The 21,429-nt window shown below is 41.1% G+C and overlaps 1 pseudogene; it reads left to right on the top strand.

The window, feature by feature from the left end:
* The first annotated feature begins 407 nt into the window (after positions 1–407).
* Positions 408–8,320, top strand: LOC112165796 (annotated as a pseudogene).
* The last annotated feature ends 13,109 nt before the right edge of the window (positions 8,321–21,429 follow it).

Raw genomic sequence — 21,429 nt, 5'->3', positions numbered from 1 at the left:
TTGATGAAGAAATGGAGGCTTTGGGGTGTTTATTGTTTTACCAATACAAAAAAAGAGGAGGAAATTGAGTGCAAAAGAATAGAATGTAGTCCAGACTCCAAGAATGCCCAGAAGGCCAGAAGAGTTAGTTACCAAGAGTAAGACGCAACCGCAGGTAGCAGGTTTTGGGTTCTCTCTGTTTTTTTTTTTTTAATATACACACACACTATCAAGACATTCTCACTCTTGATTGGTGAGTATAACATGGATTATGTTCCATAATTTATGGATATCAAGAGTTCAAGGCGACAAGGTATGGGCATATGGCAGACATAATTTGTGGGACTGCATTGCAGTCACTGCAGTCACAGCCTTGTCTTCCTTGGTCAAGGGTCGGCCCTACTTAAAGCTAAAATTCAAGACCAAAAATGAAAACAGGTAATTCATCAAACAACATTGTACTCCACCGTTTATGCACTTGGTTTCATTTACCTACATTACTACTTACGTAACAAAGCATATGAATATTTAGTCTCAACCCAAAAGCATAACCAATCAAAGCCATTCATCTATACCAGCACAGAAATTTGACACTCTTAAGTCCCAGCAAACAGCTCAACAACCATCCAGTCATGTAAACCAAGAACAATTCTTCACTTTCAACATAAAACCATTTTAGAAAATCATAAACCCATCTCGAATTGAATAAAAGGCCAAATGGGTATCTGATAAACTCAATTATAAACACCAATTTCAGACAAACAATGCAAACTATGGCCATAACACGATGACTTTTAAGAGGAGCTGAGGAAAACGCCGGATTACAAAAATCAATGCTTTGTGTTGTGTTGGATTTGCGTGTAAGGTGAAATGTAGTTTGTGAGGGTTATATGAGAAGAAGGGATATGAGAATTCAATTTATGTGTTTTGATTCACTCAACCCTAAAATTAACCCAAAATAAGCAACATTTGGGGATATTCCTAATTTCCTACTACTATCTTGTTCCTTCTCATCTCCTTCAGTCCATGGCAAGTTAACTATGGACCAAGAAGAAAGAAGGAAGAAGGAAGAAGGATGCTGGAAGAGAAAGGCAAATAGAGAACCCCAATCCTCAGTTCAAAGAAAAAAAAAAAAAAACTTAGTTATAATAAATGTTAATACTTCATTATTACAAGTTTTTAGAACCACTTTACTAATAAAACAACGAATGTGTTGCATTAATAGTAAAACTTCATATATTTAAGTAAATTTGCGGTGAGTCATTTATGGTGTAATAAAGTTGTCTATTTTGTAACTACTGTCCTTTAGGAGTTATTTACTTATTTGACAATGTTTTTTTATAGATTTTACAGCAATTGTGGTCCAAAGTAATAACCAAGGTTGTATTTGTGGTAATTCTTAAATATTACAAGTTTGACAACAAATTGTTGTAGAAGTAGTAATCAAACTCTTATTTGTGGTAATTTTTTATATTATAAGTCTGAGAACCATTTTACTAATGTGACAATGAATTGCTGTCAAAGTGGTAAAACTTTATGTATATATTGTAAATGAGGCACGAGTCCTTAATTGTGTATTAAAGTTCTATATTTTGTAACTAATACTTTTCTTGTGTAAATCTCATCATCCATGAGAGAATTACTCTTTTGACAATGCATTTACCATAAATTACAACATGCAATTGAGGTATAAAGTGGTAATTATGGTTGTTTTTATGATAATTACATGAAATATGATCCATTTACAAAAAAAAAAAACGATCCCTTTACCAATGCTACAACAAATGTTTTGTTTATATGGTAAATAATCATATTAGACCTAAAACTTTTCAAGTCCTTATTCTTGTAATCCAGTTGATGTTTTTGTAACTAGAGTCCTTTTTTTTGTAAATTATATCATCGATGAGGCATTTTACAACAAAAAACCACATTGGACGTATTTAATGATAATTATAGTTGTAATAAAGGTAATTACTATATTTACGATATTCATTACAAGTTTTTGAACGATTTACGTATAAAATAATAAATGAGTACTTAGTATGGTTATTTTTTTTTAAGTACACATGTCAAATTATAAGTGGATAACATGTTGACCTGTACAACATGTTTCACTAACTAATTTAATTTAATATATATTAATTAAAAAGTTGATGTATGACAAACATCAACACACCTTAGACTATTTTTTTTTTTTTTTTTGGAAAATCTCGCAAACAGTACCTGACCTATCGGCCACTAATAACTTTCATACCTCAAGTTCAAAAAATATCAGATTGGTACCTGAACTTCTGACCCTGACCCAATATCAGTACATGGGAACAGTAAAATCGTTATGGGGTTAATTTTTGAAGGGTAAATCTATCATGTCACTGTTCATCATCTCCAAAACTCTCCCCTCTCTCTGCAATACCAGATTTCTTCTTCTTCTTCTTCTTCTTCATACCTCATCACCACTATCAACCAACCTTTCACTTCTTCAATAGCCACCGTCCCATCCACTACCGACTCCTCTCATCTCTCACCTCTCCTTTGGTCGATTTGGGTTTGTGTGTGTGAGGTATGAAGAAGATAATGAAAAATCTAGGTTTGCAGAGAGAGGGGAGAGTTTTGGAGATGATGAACAGTGAAATGACAGATTTACCCTTCAAAAATTAACTCCGTTAACGATTTTACTGTTCCCAGATACTGATATTGAGTCGGGGTCAGAAGTTCAGGTACCAATTTGATATTTTTTGAACTTGAGGTACGAAAGTTATTAGTGGCTTGAAGTTCAGGTACTGTTTGTCAGTTTTTCCTTTATTTTTTTTAATATCGCTAAAAATTGACATGGATGTATTGTAGCTGTGACTCACCCGTTTGCCGAGCACATAGCGTATCACACGCTCTTCACAATACCACTGATGACAACTGCGTTGATTGGATCAGCTTCAGTCATATCCTATTTAGGTTATGTGACTTATATTGACTTCATGAACAATATGGGGCACTGCAATTTCGAGCTCGATCAGTCCAGATTGGATTTTCTGTCTTTCCCCCCCTCTCAAGTATCTCATGTATTCCCTGACGTAATTGCATGCCATGTTATTTCAGTACATTTTGGCATGTAATCCTTCACCCCTTATCAAATCAAGTCTTGCAGGTTCCACTCTCTTCACCACACACAATTTTGAACCAACTACTCCCTCTTCATGCCGATCTATGACCACATGTATGGCACCGTGGACAAGTCTACTGATTCTCTATATAAGTCTTCCCTCAAAAGAGAGGAGGAATAGCCAGATATCCTGCATCTAAGCTATCTTACAACAGTTGAATCCATTTATCAACTACCTCTAGGGTTTGCTTCCTTGGCCTCTAAACCATTCACATCAACATGGTACTTGTGGTTGATGTGGCCTGTCACACTGTGGTCTGTAATGCTCACTTGGATTTATGGCCGTACATTTGTGGTTGAGAGGCAGCGATTTGATAAACTCAAATTACAAACTTGGGTAATACCAAAATATAGTTTGCAAGTGAGAATTGAACAATTTATTTGTTGGACTTAATGTGATCGATTGCATTCCAAGATCTATTCCCAGTTCTGTTTTTTCTTTGACCCAATCATGACCATGTGTTCGAAATATGGTAGTTACACTGAATTCAGTTTAAGTTTGATTTGAGTTGTTATTTGTTTATATTGCAGTACTTGATGCAATGGGAAAATGACGCTATCAACAACTTGCTTGAGAAAGCTATACTTGAAGCAGAGGAAAAGGGTGTCAATTAGGGAGCAATAGACATCTATTGGGGGAAAATAGCCGTCTATTGGGGGGCACCTACAAGTTATTCAGGGGGCAATAAACCTCTCGGACCCCATATGAGATCTACAACGACCTCTTTGGAGACTTCCAGCAAGGCTTCATAAACCTCTATTGCCCTCCAATAGACGTCTATTGGGGGGTAATAGACGTCTATTGGGGGCAATACACGGCTGATAGTCGTCTATTGGGGGCAATAGATGTCCATTAGGAGCAAAAAAACTTTCCCGTGAGATTTTCAGCAAATTCCTGTGGGCGGCAGCCGGTCACTGGATTCCGGTTGCCGATGACCGGAATCCGGCAAAGTCTCCTATGGTTTCTCTCCCTCTCTCTCTCTCTCTCTAAGTTTCAAAGGGGTGAGGGTAAAATGGTATAAAAAAAAAATTTAAAAACAAAAAAAAAAATCTTAATGGGGTATTAGGGAAGACCTCTTTAGAGTGTTTTGGGTGAGAGAGAATTAAAAAAACTTAATGGGGTAAGTGGGAAAAAAATCTCTAAAAATGAGGTAAATGGACAAAAAATCTTAACCCAATGCACAAAATTGGGCTAAAAGGTATTCCCACTTACACCACTAACAGATTTTTATTCTCACTTACCCCATTTAAACGTCAAATGACAATTTTAGCCTTCAAAGAACTGTGAAATAACAAATCATACATAAAATCAGAAAACGTTCTCTCGCTGTCCTCTCTCTCCCCTCCCCCCCTCCACTCTCCGATCTCTTTCCGGCGAGGAATATTCCTCCATTGAGCAAGTCGCCCTCACTGAATCCCCACCTCCCAGATCGCCGGCCTCATCATCCTAGCCGTCGATTTTCTCTCTGAGACCTCCATCGAGGCCTTCATCATCAAGATCTTCTGGTCCCTCAACAAAATAGCGTTCTTCCGCGCATTTTCGGATAAGCCTCATGCCATGGTCTTCGGGTTTGCGAAGACGGAGAGGACCATGAAGTATTTATATTTGAGGAGATTGCATCTGTGGCCAAGGTTTCATGTGAAGGTTTCAAATGATTTAGATAGGGACGTGCGGTGGTGGATATTAGGTTCCGATGACCAAGTACATGGTGGATTCAGAAAACATTTGAAGTCTTGCTTGAAAGAAATGAGAAGACAAACAAGGTTGGTGTGAGGACTTGGCTGTCGAAAATGGGCTGTTTTCATTTGAGGAGACTGTGAGGAGGCAATTGGATCCAATTTGGCATACGTTGGGGAAGAACACTAAGCAGCTTGTGTCTGACTCGAAGATTCTCAGGAAGCACTTGGATTACCTTGTTAGGTTGGCTCCACTCTTTCTGGGCATTGTCTTTGCTTTGTTTATGCATGGTCAAAGAAGCCACTGAGGAATGAATGACCCACACTTCTTTTCTCTGTATCCATTGATCTTAATGGCTACATGCATGCAATTATAGATAGTTTCTCACTTGGACAGTTTCTTTGTATTCCATTTTTAGTTATTGACGAAATTTTTATATTTTCTTCTTTTAACTTCGCATATATATATACACAGGGCCCTTCTAGTGAGGGATCCCCTTTTTTTGGTCTTTTATAGGGATAGGCATTATACCAACTTTTCGATCATATTTTCACATCTTAACCGTTCAGTTTTCAGCTCCTAATGTATAGATCACTTATGCAAATTTTCAGCCAATTTGATGATCGTTAAGGCATCTAAAACTGCCATTACCATTATAAACACAAACGGTTCCGGTTCGACAGATTCGGTCCGTTCGTGTAAATTGCAGTTTTGGATGCCTTAACGGTCACCAATTTGACTAAAAATTTGTAGAAGTGATCTATACATTAGGACCTGAAAACTGAACGGTTAAGATGTGAAAATATGATCTAAAAGTTGGTCTAATGCCTATCCCTATAAAAGACCAAAAATAGGGATCCCTTAGTGGAAGCCCTCTATATATATATATATATATATATATATATATATATATATATTTGCTGATGGTATTATTGACTCTGAATTTCAATTCTTACTTAATAGAGAATTAGACACGTACTCCTTTCACCCTTATCAGCAAAACTTAATAAGCGAATTTTCATAAATAAATAGTTTATGTCATCTTTTTCAAAATGTAAAAGAGTTGGTAATTATTACTTATGATTACTGATCACCAATGGTATTTACTTTAGTTTGAGGGGGGCAATAAAGGGCTATTGAGAGGCAATAGAGATTTATTAAAGGTCTATTGGAGAGCAATACACGTCTATTGAGAGGCAATACATGTTTTGAATTGATGTAATTTACTCGTTTTCTCTCTTTAATCAAAGTTTTATTTGTCTAATTTTAAAAAATAAATGGGTATTAGGGAGCAATAGACATTTATTGGGGAGCAATAGGCGTCTATTGGGGGGCAATACAGGTTATTCAGGGGGCAATAAACCTCTTCGACCCCATATGAGATCTACAACAACCTCTTTGGAGACTTCCAGCAAGGTTTCATAAACCTCTATTGCCCTCCAATAGACGTCTATTAGGGGGTAATAGGCGTTTATTGGGGGCAATACACGGCTGATAGTCATCTATTGGGGGGCAATAGATGTCCATTGGGGGCAAAAAAAACTTTCCGGTGAGATTTTCAGCAAATTCCCGTGGGCGGCAGCCGGTGACTAGATTCCGGCGGCTGGTGACCGGAATTCGACAAAGTCTCCTATGGTTTCTCTCTCTCTCTCTCTCTCTCTCTCTCTCTAAGTTTCAAAGGGGTGAGGGTAAAATGATATTAAAAAAATTTAAAAAACAAAAAAAAAATCTTAATGGGGTATTAGGGAAGACCTCTTTAGAGTGTTTTGGGTGAGAGAGAATTAAAAAAAATTAATGGGGTAAGTGGGAAAAAAATCTCTAAAAATGGGGTAAATGGACAAAAACCCTTAAGTTTAGGTCTCATGAATCAAGAAAGGATCTCCACTATTTGTTAATTTTCTACCTGGCAAGTATATATATATAAATCTTATTCAGAGAGGAGCTCCGCTTTGAAACTAAATGCTTATTTAGAGTTTAAGGTCATTTTTTAGTCGTATATCCACATCTCGACCGTTCAGTTTTTAGGTACTAATGAATACATCATCTCTGCAAATTTTTAGCCAAATTGATGATATTTAAGATATCTAACGCGCTTACCTAGTAACCAAGGAATTACGAGCATGCTGTATTAATTAACTATTAAGGATTAAAATTAAACCTATCAAAAATATCTATTAAATCTCAACTCTTAATATTGACATCAAGGAAGGGTGACTATGAATTTATTGGTCACCCACCGATGACCATTTATTCGATCATCTGTGAAATATGGATGTATCGTACGTACATCTAGTAGAATACACCGCCTTGTGCATTCAACTGATGTATGATTTATATTGGATCATATTGTATTATGTGGTGGTTTTAGGGATTTGGTATCGATTGCTCTTTCTCTTTCTAACTAGTGCAAATTTTTATTATTTGCAGAGCGAGGAGCTGAATAGATATGGTGGTTTATATGTCAGCAGGCATCCACAGCTGAAAATTAGGATGGTTGATGGCAGTAGCCTGGTTGTGGCTGTGATACTAAACAGTGTTCCAAAAGAGACAACCCAAGTTCTTCTGAGAGGCAAACTCACAAAGGTTGCTGTTGCCATTGCCTTTGGTTTGATCCAGAGGGGTATAAAGGTGTATATATATATTTTTTAAGGGAGTATAAATGTATATATATCTATATCAATTATTGTCATATATAATCGACGTCACATATGCCTGTAAATAAGAAGCATGCATCTTATTCCCATATATCAGGTTGCTATATTACACCAGGCCGAGTACTGGAAGCTCACCAAATCGTTAAGTGAATCTGAGAGTCGGTTGGTCCTCGAAAAAAACTATGGTCACAAGGTAATAATGCTATACAAGATCTTGTTTATTTGGTTATTAATATTAAATCGAAGGTTGATTGAACACACTACTTGTACACACTTTATTATTCGAATTTAATTTAACAAATATAAACTAATAATTAATATGCAGATTTGGTTAGTGGGAAACGGATTAAGTGAGCAAGAACAGTTGACTGCACCGAAAGGAACAATATTTGTTCCCTTCTCCCAATTCCCACCAAGAAAGTTGCGGAGAGACTGTTACTACCACTGCACTCCAGCCATGAAGATCCCGAAGGCTCTTGAGAAGGAACAATATTTGTTCCCTTCTCCCAATTCCCACCAAGAAAGTTGCGGAGAGACTGTTACTACCACTGCAATCCAGCCATGAAGATCCCGAAGTCTCTTGAGAATGTTTAGTCTTGTGAGGTAAGTAACTAATAACCTTCCTAATATATTTTCACATCAAATTTCTGAGGTAAGTAATTGTTATTTGGTGAAATTCAGAACTGGTTGCCAAGGAGGGTGATGAGTGCGTGGCGTATAGCTGGGATAGTGCATGCATTGGAAGGTTGGAATGACCATGAGTGTGGTTATACCATGTCCGATATTGACAAAGTTTGGCAAGCTACTCTTCGACATGGTTTTCAGCCTCTGATCCCCACCACTACTACTTAAACCATATATGGACTAGTGTATACTCTTCAGTCTGGATTATATATATGATGCAGGACCTCTTATTTCGTAATAAATTCAGCCTTCTAGTTGGGTTATGCTTGCTGGTAGTTAATCCTTCAATTCTATTTTATTTTATTTTAGTTTTATTTTTTTTTAGAAGAGAAGAGAAGAAATTTCATTAATCTAATAGATTACAACAGTGACGATAATTCCGTAAAATCTTAAATACTCCAACTAGAGAAGATGACCTACTCATATCCCTAATGTAGAACCAGTGATTACAGATACCATGAGTCGATAGGGGCTCAACTCTAGCCTCACAAATTACCCTCTCATCCGGGCTATAGACAATCAACCTATCTTAGGAGTCCCGATACATCCTTACAACCAACCTCAAGAAGAGACTGACCCCTTCTAGCACCATATACCAAAATCACTGGTATACATGTAGGGGTGCCTCCTCATTACATTGATGATAAGAACACACCAAAATGAAAACAAATAGTCCCTGAAGATGACACCATAACAATGTCACAACCACTACACCAAAATACCCAAACCCTCACTTAATAAAGGAAAGATTTATTAGACCTAACCAAAAACCTAAAAATAAAACCCGAAAAAAAAGACCAATAAGAGCTGCCACGACAAACCATCCCCTCTAAGACCATCGCTTCTATCCGCATGATGACCATTATCAACCCGCTGCAAGAGCATTGGGAGTTATGGAAATATGACCACTGTCCTCTTCGACTTAGCAAGCTGATGCCAACCTAGGCGCAAGTGATCAACCATCCATAACTTCCAACCATCAGTTCAGCCCCATAACCCAGTTTCAGATCTCGTACCCACAAGGCCTCCAACCTTCGCCACCCGCCAACCCATTTTCTAGAGCCATCGCTGCAAAGCCTCTAAATCAACATAAAACTATCTTTTAATATTTAATCAAACAATAGATTCATCAACTAATCTTTAAAATTGGTACGTTCAAACAATAGTTACAAGTAAATCTTTGTCATCTTAGAGTAACTACAATGACAGTGTTTTACATAAACCTGTTATCCAAATTAATTATTAACAACAATCATGTTGCATTATACTTTGTTTTAGACGACATATGCTCCCTAGTTCTTCAAAATTGAGTACTTCAGACGACAGTTCCTTACATTGCATCTGTTGTCTGAGGTCTCTATCAACGACCGTGATTTTTCGTCGTCTGAGTGGCTAAGATATGACAACCACCTAGACAACATATTTTTTTATATTAGACAACGAATAATATTCATCGTCTAAAGCATTTTTTGGCAGAGTGATTGAGATAATTACATCAGATAGATATTAGTATATTGGATAGCCATTGTGGCCCATTCTAAACCAAACTTAAAATGCAGGTTACAAAAGCGCTTTCCTAACTAAATATGTGTTGCCTAAATACTTTTCCTAAGGTATATGTACAAATGACTAAATTGAAAACACAAGAAAATGTACTCACTTTTCCTTTTAAAAGGTTTTCCACTGTCCAATCTAGAAAATCTCGTAGCAAAAGTTGTGCATCCATCTTCAAAATGCATAAGAATGGCATAGAGGAGAAAGAAATGTAACGTCCAGTACCTCAATTTACCAGTTCACTAGTTATTTGGACGGTAAACGACAACTATTTTCACTTGTTACTTTGTTTCGATACTTTTAGTGGCCCTAAAAAGTTGACTTTTTGTTCAGGTCAAAATTTAAGAAAATTTCCTTCATGAAAGTTGTAGGAGACGTTAAACCGAGCGCATGCATATGTGGTACGTAAAAATCGGAGTTCATATGCCAAAGTTATGAGTATTTTCGTGTGAGGGGTATTTTGGTCATTTCAGCACACCTTAATTATAAGGGGCTGATCAGCCCCATTTCCAGCCATTCTCCCCCATCTTTTACGACAGAAACCAGAAAGAAAAAGAGAGGGAGGGAGAGAGAGAGAAAGAAAGAAAGAAAGAGATCTTCGGCGCCGATTCCGGCAATTTCCAGCAGCAAAAATGGGCAACTTACCGAACTCTTGCTCGATGAAGAAACTCGTATGCGTGATCACCTGAATAGTACTGTGAGTGGACCCTTGCTTTTAAATAAGGATGCATGCAATTGTTTTTCCCGTATTAATTATTTAGTTATTTAATTCCATGTGATTATATTTTGTTTTCAGAAAATTATTGTTAATTTGTATTTTTTTTGTTTTGGGAACTGAAGTTGTGACTTAAATTATTGTTTTAATTTATCGAGCATATTAAACGGATTTAAATATTTTATTACTATGTCAATGGGATTTTTGAATCAAAGTTTATTATGCTCGATTTGGAGAATATGATTATTATATGGTTTCCAACGATTCGTTTTCCGAGGAATTTTCAGGATTACATATATTTTTTTATCGCCGACTTTGGATTTGTGGAATATTTTCGAGATGAGTTTTCGATGGAGTTGGATTTCTCATTTATTTATTGACTTTCGGTTTTGGCATTGGGAATGCCTAATTAATGATTTTTGGATTTGGTTTGTTTCTTGGAGTTTTTGAGAGATTTTTAGAATTGGGATTTGCTTATACTAATTTCCGGTTTTGGTTACGGATTTGAGAATATTTTGGCGTGCGGGGTCACGTCATTGGAATATATATATATATATATATATATATATATATATATATATATATTTCTCATGAGAGATTGGGGAAGCCTTTCGGATTTTATGGATTTTGAATGTTTTCCTTCACCATACCGGGGTCCAATTACTAGGTCTCCTCCTCACTTACTTGTGTAAACGTGAGTGGCAGTTGAGGTAGCTTATTCTCCTCCTCACTTACTTTGTGTTTGTGAGTGGCAGTCGAGGTTTCTCCTCCTCACGTGAGTGGTAGTCGAGGTTACTAGTCTCCTCCTCACACAATCTATGTGTGGGTGGCAGTCGAGGTTAGGGGTTCCTTTACCTGTATGGTGACATCCCTTCCCCATATCCTTTTATTTGTTACTTGACTAGTGGGGCTAGTCTGATTCTTTTAGCCAGCGGGGACTGGTATGTTTTCATGAGACTCCGAGTTTTAAAGACATACGTTTTATAAACGTTGCATGCATCGAAGTTTTACGAATTTAAGTTTGTGGGGAAGTAATACAATTCCTTTTCTTTTAATTTATTTATTTAGTCGTTTATTTTCGTCCACTCACTCTAACATGTTTTTAAATTACTTTCCCCTGGGCCCTTCGGTTTCAAATGCCCAGTTTGCAGGCGTAGTTCAGGTCGGGCGTACATTGGAGTTGAGGCATAGCCAACAACATGGCTTCCGCATTTTTATTTGATTTAGGTTTTCCTTGATTACCCTTGCTGTTAGAATTGCTCTGATTACCTGAGGAAATTAATATTATTTAAGTTGTGATTTGTGTTATGTGATTTTTGGTTGATGTTGTGATTTGGGGAGCAGGGTGGCTCCAGGAGAATAAGGATGGATGATTTAGAAGTGTAAATGTTTTCCTACAGGTTTTGGGTAGCCTACTTTTAGGGGATGTTCCGCCAAATTTTTGGTAGAATTTCTTCTAAGGTGGGTCCCGCAGGGCCACTTCAGATTTTGGGGTAAAATTTGGGGTGGGTCCTGTCAAGAAAGATGAGCAAACTCAACTCGAGTAAAGTCAAACTTCTTCATGTCAAAAGACTGTGATATGAACCCGACATGGGAGTGACTAATGGATTAACACATGAAAAAACCCATGTGAATATCATCCATCTTAGTAAAAGAATGGTTGTAGTGAAGATTTAAATCCCCTTACAAAATTTTAAATCTCTTTGTTTTGTGCATAAATATGTACAACTAGGGCAGTGCCATATACAACCTCGGTAAGTGTGTGTTAGCCGCACTTAGTCATGTGGCAGTTCTTCCTATTAGGTGTATGCTCTCTAGAATCTGGGAATTTTTTTTTCCTGGGTTGTAATGTTTGTTGGGTTTATGCCTGATACAATTTTATATTCCTAGTCTGCCCATGGTGCAATTTAGAAGCTTTGGAATTCTGTTAGTTCCGTGTTTTATAGCTTTTGTGCATTTTCAAGATTGTTTTTTTGTTTAACGTACTTGGTGGATTTATGATTGATCAATTTGGGTTTGATTACCTAGTATAAGATTCAAAACTAGTTTTGATTTCTAAAATTGTAATGGGTTTCATTACTTAGCAGCAATTGTTCTACTGTGGAGAAGCTTTATGCTTGGGGAAAAAAAAAAAAAACTATACCAGGAGGTTAAGGGATACTTTTTATTCATTTATACTTTGGTAATTTCAAACTTATTCTATGTGATCATGTAAACCTCATGAGATTTTAGAGATGAAGGTATACATAATGAGAAGAGTTTGTCAACATTGAAGAAGTTACGGATGAAGAGTGCAGTAGTTTAAAATAAAAATTTCTTTATAAACAAATAGTTTATATATATGGCACATAGAGGGTAAAATAGGCAAAGAGAAATATGTACATGAGAGAGAGAAATGTGTTGGTTGCTTTAGTCTATTAACGAATGAAAAACTACTACATGACTAAGTATGGCTAAGACACACTCAACCGAGTTTGTATACAATACTGCCTTTATCATCAATGATAATTTTAGTCTTACTAAAAATCACTAAAAATGTCCAATAAAGGAATAAAATAAAGCAAAAAGGGCAGCAATGACTGACTGGCACAGACTTTTTAGGCAGCCATATCTAGGATGTAGGACCACAGTTTTTCTTAAATTGTTTTTATACAACAAAGAAAAAACTATAAAGAAAACCCACGGAAACAACCCCTGCCTAGTTAAATCCAAATGAACGCTGAGAACACAGAAACGGTGAGGCAATGAAACTAGACGGAAGGAGATGATCTCTCTTGGCCAAAAGCAGCTAACTTATCCGCCACAAAATCAGCTTCCCGAAAGATATTCCGAAATCTAATGAAATTAAACTTTTTCGCTAAGCATTTGATGTCATCAACAATGATTTATATCCTCTAAGAAATAGAAGTTTTGTTAAGAATACAGTTTTTTCTTAAATTTTTGGCGGGCCTTTGGCAACTTGTTAGCAATGCTTCTTTCTCTTGTTGCTATGTTAACTAGTTTTTCTGTGTTCATTTTCTAGATGCAAAAGTGGAGCAGAAGACCAGTGGTACAATTTATTTTCTGTTAATGTTTAAGATTGAGCGGTGGCCCAAGTCTTTGTTAACGCTGGTCCGATAGGCGGAACGCTACTTGCAGTGTTCTCAGAGCTTCCGCTACCTGTCAAGTGAAATACAAAGCGGTGTTAGAGGGAGACCGCGCTGAGCGGTCTTCTCTTCTCCGATGCCTAAGTTAGTCAATGTATTTATGTTGACAGAATAATGGTAGGTAAGTAGTGAATGCGTAATTAATGAGGAGAAATGAGATAACCTTTTATAGGTGGGGAAGAGGCTGAGCTCTTCCATGTTTTCGATGTGGGACTGATGTGCTTCAATTCCCAACTTCTGGAGCTTCTGATGCTAACTTGGCGCGGCGTGTGGCGGTACATCAGCAGTGATCTAGGGGTGAGCTAGGGATCAGGCGGTAGCCAGTTTGGCTGTGTTTCCGTAAGTCACACAGTTGGCGGTAGTTGGTACTGCTGGCTGTATCATGAGCGTGGCTCATTATAGCTAATTATGCTTGCAAATGCTTGTGTAAGTACAAGTCCCCCATGTCCCTCGTCAAAGAGGGCAATCTTGGTTGGGGAGTTACCTAGTGGTTCGAAGCGTTACTGCATTGTCAACCATGGACTTATTGAGTCAACGGTTTGTACCCTTTCGGGTGGGCCCATGCTAGGCCCCCCAGGGAGTCCCCCACTCCCAAGCTAAGATAGACCTCCGTTTAGTCGGTATATTGTTTGTTGAGGGGAGCTGCACTGAGCAGAGGGTGTTGGGTAGCGAGCCCAAACTTTGGTACCCTAGTGGCGGGACTTGCCTGATCAAGGCTGTTGTAGATTCTTGACGTGTCCACGTGTCCCGGAGGCACGTAGCCTGACTGCAACGTAGCATAGCAGTCGTCGTCAAGACGAGGCGTTGCTTAGGGAATCGCCGTTGGCGGCAGTCCCTGCGCTGATATTAAGCGGCAAGCAGTGTCGCTGGGACCAACTTGGTAGTGGTCCAGTGAGCGGAGTTGCGCTCCCTTGCAAGATGAAAAAGAAGAGAAGTTCCTCTAGCGGAGACTTCATCGCATGCCAGATGAAAAGGGAGAAGTTCCACTAGCGGAGTTGAGCTTAGCGGACACTGTGTCGCTTGCAAGATGAAAAGGGCGAAGTTCCGCTAGAGGAGTTGCGCTTAACAGAGACTGGCTCGTTTGCCAGAAGAAAAGGGAGAAGTTCCGCTAGCGGAGTTGCGCTTAGCGGAGACTGCGTCGCTTGCAAGATGAAAAGGGCGAAGTTCCGCTAGCGGAGTTGAACTTAGCGGAGACTGCCTCACTTGCTAGATGCAAAGGGCGAAGCTCCGCTAGTGGAGTTGTGCTTAGCAGAGACTGCCCGATGATTTGTGACTTGCCTTTTCGATGGTTGCTTCGGCTAGACGCTTCGTCTGACAGTGTTCGACACGTGGCATTCATGTACTGGGTTAGTGTGTGGAATAATGTCTCTACAGCACGCCCGTCTCCTCACCGTTAATGCGAGTAATCATGGATTTTGTAACCGAGGTGACGCCTCAGTTAATCAGGAGAGTAAGCGAGTTTGTGTGGCACGTGTACGGTGGTCGTCCGGTGTCATTTATAAGCAGACGGCTTAGATTGGTTTGATGTTGACATAAAAGAGAGGGAAACCACAGTGGTTTTGACATCTTCTTCACTTCAAACTCTGAGTCATCGTGTTCGAGCTTTGTTTCTGAGAGTCGAGAAGAACATTCTACTATCCTGTGAAGTTATCGATCTTTGGAGGACGAAGACCCTCTAAAGCGGAGACGAGCACCCCTAAGCGCATCAAAGTTCCCATCTTTGAGGTGGGTAATCCGAATCTCATCCTTGCTTTATTTGGTTTTTGTTTTTGTTTTTTTGGTATTTAGGACGAGTTCTGTTATTCCCCAGTGTATGTAAGGGTCTAGAATTTTTTTTGGGGTTGGTTTTAGGTGTTTGACAGAAGGTTGAGGTTTCTTGCCCTGCTAGGTGGTCAAATCTGGGTTTGAGTGTGGATGTGTTTTGTTCTTGTTTTGGCATTTTGTAGGTTTTCTGGGAATGGGTCTTCTTGGCGTTGTTAGCTATAATCTGACATAGGGATAGCTTAGATCTTGTGTGAACTGACTGGTTTTGGGTTTTAGGGTTTGTGATGGCTAGCGTCGTAGAGATCTCGAGCAGTGAGGATTCCGAGTCTGACGTGTCGCTCAGCGTGGTGGATAGAATATTTTTTGACTCGTTGCATTCGTCTGCCCATGCAGGAACCTCACTGTCCGAACCGCTAGAGATCAAGCCACTACAGACCATACCTTGGGAAGTAGCAATGGGTCGTGCCGGCCATCCGGAGAGTTCTAAGGCAAGGGAGGATGCCGCCGTCCTGATTAGGCGTGAGGAGCGGTTAGGGAGTAACAGCGCTGCTAGCGACTCCACTTATGGGGGAGAGACCGGGGAGGAGATTGAGTTGGCATGGGTTCTCCGCGACGGTACTCCTGTTGACTAGGCGGGAGGACCGATGACTGTTGCTGCTGTGAACAAATTGAAGCGGCTGTTCCGGCTGTCAGGCGTAGTGAAGCTGCTTCCGCCGCTAAAGGATGAGAGACCGTCGATGCTTCAAGCAGGGCATGCCGCCGTGCACGAGGCGATCTTCCGCCAAGGAGTGACATTCCCGCTACTACCAAATCTCTAAATTTTGGTTTGCGAGTTTGGCCTCACCTTTGGGCAGATTTGTCCTAATATGTGGCGGTTACTGATGGCGCCCAACTCTCTATGGCGCATTTCCCATTGTGAGGGTCCAACCGTGGTGGAGGTGCTGCACTTCTACGAACTTGTCTACGTGAGGTGACAAGGGTGTAGCGGACAAGTGAACCTCACACACCAATAGGGGGCACACAAGTTGCTCGAGAATCTGAAAGATTCGATGTCTCCCTAGCAGGCGACCTTTTGCGTGGTGACCTTGAGGTGGGAGTATGACGCCAGAGCAAATGATGGGGTACTGACGTATAGAATTAAGTCAGAGTGTGCATATATATATATATATATTTTTTTTTCTAACCGTTCTTCATTTTTTTGTGTAGCAGGTCTTCGTTTCAATCGAAAATGTTCACCTGGTTAGTATTGACCAAGAAAATAATACTCAACCACCTTTGGATGTAAATCCAATGTCAGAGAGAATTATTATTAAGTTGAGATGTTTTGTTTTCCACCCTTGGATGTAAATCTAAGGGTTATTGGGCATAAATTCTTTGGTCAGCAACTGACCAAGTGAACACCACTATCATTTCAATTTGACTCGTGAAGAGCAGTGTCGTGTGGCGAGGATAAAAGGTTGCTTGCAAAACTGCAGCCTGCTCGATCTTCGCCAGCTCACCAGTGGGAGTTGTTGTACACCTGAGGCTGACACGCGCCGTTGGTAACCCATTTCCGCCAGCTAGTCTTTTTTTTTTTTTTTTTGTGTTCAACGCTGATTAGTGCTATGGTTGTTCAAAATTCACCGTTGGGAAACAAAGCCAGTCGGGAGGCTTTTGATAAAGCCATGGAACCCGCCGAGCTCGCAAGTTTTTTGAAAGGTATGTACGCTGTCGGGCTGGTGGCGCAGCAGACCACCGTTGATCCGCAGACTTTGGCGGTGAGTCCGTCGGAGACTCCAATGGTGCTACCAATGCCCCATCATTCACACCTTCCCCCCGCTGGCCAGCTGGAGGGGCTGCTCGGAGGTGGCGTCGAGCAAGGGTCCGTCGGCTGGAACCAAGCTACTGTCACTCCAGCAAGGACAAAGAAGGTTGCCGCCCAGCGGTGAGGGTCGCAGACAGAGAAAACGGTGCCGCAGATGGAGCCCGTTACCATTGCTGGCCTGGAACCGCAGGCGCTGCTGAGGTCTGTTGCCGCTGGTGCTACACGGGTGGTTCCACAAAGGAAGCAGTAGCAGAATGACAACGAGGAGGAGGAGGAAACAGATGATGCGGAGTCCACTGGGGCCCGCTAATAGAAGAGAGCCAAGCAAGCCTCACAGACGGTGGCTATGGCTGGGGTGGTGCAGCATGGAGGTCAAGACTCTTTCACATCCTATGTGGAGTTTCTAACTGACTCTAAGTGGGAGTTCCTGTTCCACCTATGCGAAAGGCTCGGGTTCGGCGGGCTGGATAGGACCGTGCGTCCAACAGCCTTCCAACAATCGGCTTTTAGCTCGACCTTCGGGCATCTGTCAGTAGGGCTCCATGAGTTTTTCTTGGCAGTGTCACGCCAACCTGAAGTTGAGCGGCAACTGAAGGAGGAAATCGAAGGTCTCTAGAGGAAGCTGCAGGAGACCAAAGATAAGCTGGCGGATGTGGAGTGGCGCCTGACCAAGGCAAAGTGCTACGCTATGGATGCCCGCGGCAAGCTGAATGTGGCCATTGAGCGGGACCTCGAGCGGACATAGCTTTGCTGAAGGATCAAGTGGCGGCAAAGGCCATGAAAGTTGAGATTCTTCAGCAGGAGTCTGCCCCCAAATCTGCAGAGGTGAAAAGGTTGGAGGGCGAGGTTACCCTGCTGGAGGCTGAGAATAGCTGCTCTGAGGCTGCCGCAGTGGAGGCATTTAAACAATCTGCATAATATAAGGGAGCCATGATGGAGGCGGCGAAGGCTGGTGCTACTGCCAACTTGGACATGCTAAAGCAGAAGGGTGCCATCGACTGGGTGAAAGTGTCCCAACCCGCCGAGTCATCTGGTTAGCGAGAGCTCGCAAGCAGTGTGGTTCCTACTCGAGCTTAGGGTACCCGCTCAGGTAGCAGAGAGAATGGTGATCGTCCGGTGGACTATTTTCAGCGGATTCCACCTCCCACTCAATCCGACACCACCAGTGCCAACTTCATGGCTGCCAATACCCGAGCGGATGGCACCATGGTGACGCCGAGCCCTACCGCTCCTGGATCTGATCTGATGAGCCGCCTGGCTGGGCCACCCCTACCGCTGGAGTGTGAAGAGGTTGTTGCTGCTCCCGGGAATTAGTGACCAATACTCTGTAGCTTTTGTAATGTCGCTGAGGCTTGTTTATTTTTGTAATGTGACTACTTTTGGGCGGGGAGTCCCAACCCTGAATATACGAAGTATTTTGCTTTTGAAATATTCGAAGTGTGGGATTTCTTTCGATGATTGTTCTTAAAAAGTCACTAATAACAAGGGATTCAACGATGCCACACTCTGCCACTTGTTCAGCGAAATGCTAGATAGTGAGGTAATGAGCTGGTTCTTTGAAAGCCCACCTGGATCCATTGACTCATTCCACGCACTATCACACGCTTTCCTCTCTCAGTTCATCCTATTATCCGTCGGCTACCACAACACAACACAACTGTTCAACGTCAGGCAAGCTGCAGAAGAAACATTAAAGGTAATTGTCACAAGGTGGCGAGCGGCGACATCTCAGTGTCATGACCTAGATAAAACAATGGCATTAGTAGCCTTCAAGCAGGGACTCCTTAAGGGGTTATTTCTCTATCACCTCAATTACAATCATCCAAATGCAGCGTATGACCACGTCATGGGTGAGGTGGTCATCCATGCACAGGCAGAATTCATCACATATGGAGAAACCCCCTCACCACCGCCAACACCTGTAAAGACCACTAAGCTTTCTGCCATCCAGCAAGAGACCGCTAACAAACCCTCTGCTACACCGCCATCTGACAAGAAGAGAGAGTGGCAACAAGGCAACTACCAGAGCAAGCGATAGAAGGACCAACATTACAACAAGGGTAACCGCTCATCCCATAGGGATAACCGTAACAAACAAATGGAGTCCTCCCAGCAGTACGTAGTGTTCACTGTCTTCACAGCCTCGTGTGAAAAGATATACGACCAATGCAAGGACCAGATTCCGCCACCACCCCCAAGAAAGTACCTAAGAGTGGGAAAACCAAGAAACACTGGCAAGTGGTGTAAATACCATGAGGACAGCGGTCACAATACCATCGACTGCAATGCTTTCAAAATAGCTATTGAGACTTTGTACCGTGACGGTAAGCTTGAGCAATACAAGGTACGCCAACCACCACCAATGGTCGCCAACATTGAGCCCATGGGCATTTTCAACACCATCGACAGCGGTGCTCTGATCACCAACATGTCTCATAGGGCAAGAAAGCGCTATGCACGCGCTAACCATACCAAAGAGGTTTACAACATCCGCTATGAGAGATCCGCTAAACTCCCAAGATCTGGCTAGGAATCCATCACCTTCTCGAAGGAGGAAGAGCGCGGAGTACATCTTCCCCACGGCGATCCATTCTTGATCGACACCATACTCGTCAAATGGTCATTGGGAAAGGTCCTTGTTGATAGCGGATCCGCTGTCAATGTCATATTCAATGGTTGCTACAACCAACTCCAGCGGAACTGAAAATTGCTCCAGGACCACGAGCCACTGCTCAGCTTCTCTGGCGACGTCACACAACCATTGGGTTCTGACTACATTCGTGGTCAATTGCTTCAATTCAAATAACGCCATCATCGGTCGACCGACACTTAACAAGCTCAAGTGCTATTTAGACCTGAATTTGGCTACTCTGTTTGGACCTGAATTCAGCTACTCTCATGTACCCATTCAAAAAAAATAGTTTTTGAAGTCATACAACCGAGGAAAAAGTGTCGGTCAGTCACCCAACTTGATTTGAGGTTTTAGGAACGGACGACCCAAAGAAACGGGACTGAGTTAGCACCCATTCAAGACAAATAGTTTGTGAAGTCATACAACCAAAGAAAAAGTGTCGGTCGGTCACCCAGCTTGATTTGAGGTTTTAGGAACAGATGACCCAAAGAAAATCAGTGAGTTGGACCATGCGGCCATTTGTTGGTTTAGTCCAGGTTCAAAATGTTGGTTACGCATGTGGGCCAAAATGAAAATTAAAGGTGTTCGGCTAAGAGTAGGCAACAGTATCGACTGAAGAATCCTCATAAGGAAGGAGTTTGAGTCAATCTGGGATTTTAACTGTGAAGATTTCAGATATCAACCAAGTCAGAGTTTTACAAAACGAATAAATCCTAAAAGGAAGGGGGAATCCTACTTAAATTTCACATCTTGGAGAACAAGTTAGCTAAGGTTTCTGATTTGTATATATAGCACTTTGTAACTCATTGTAAAGGGTCTTGCACCACAAAAAAAAAAAAAAAAATCAATATACAACTTTTACTCTCAAACTTTTCTCTTAGGTACTTTACCTTCGATTCAACTTTCAAAACTTGTTTTTATTTCTAGTTTTCTATTTGAATTCAGTACTTTACATTCGAGCACTTTACTTTCTTGTTTATTTACTTTATATGCACTTTACTTTTCACACTGAGGAGTAGTTTGTAACATAGAATTATCATCCATTGATCTCTTTCGGCCAGTCTGGATTGGGTCGATGCGATTCGCTGTTCACACACACATAATCTCACAACGCTTTGACAACCGAGTCCACTTCACCTTCGTCTTCACCGTGATTTGTGAGTACCTTCACTCCATAGTACCTTCACCCAAGAAGCGAACGTGATAGAAGATCCCGGTCAGGATTGACGCCTAACCGAAGTCCTTGCAACAGAGGCATTAGAACCTAAAGGTTGAGAGGGTTCCTTCCTCGGCCAACAATCATTTGAAAGTAGTCAGATATAAGCGCAAATCAGATCTGAACCTCGCTCATCCATTCGACCGCGAGTTGGCACGCCAGCGCAATTTCAGAAGGACGATTCAACCCCTAGTCCCCCGGCCCTTATTTCGGCCGAGACAATTTTGAGGCAAACAAGTGCATCATAGTCGGGTACATGCTTCTCATGAAGTTCCCAACACCCAACGGGACAGGATGTGTGAAAGGAAGCCAACAGCTGGCATGAAAATGTTACTCAACAACGGTCGCAGTGCACCGCCATGAAATCCTAATAGTATCAAACCATATACCAGCGGCCAAGATCTTTAAAGTCCCTAGGGATGACGAGAAGAAATTGGTCAAAAAGG

The sequence above is a fragment of the Rosa chinensis genome, chromosome 1 (genome assembly GCF_002994745.2).
Source record: "Rosa chinensis cultivar Old Blush chromosome 1, RchiOBHm-V2, whole genome shotgun sequence".
NCBI classification, from domain to species: Eukaryota; Viridiplantae; Streptophyta; class Magnoliopsida; order Rosales; family Rosaceae; genus Rosa; species Rosa chinensis.
Note: the sequence above shows the minus strand (reverse complement) of the source record. Positions and strands in the feature narration are given on the sequence as shown.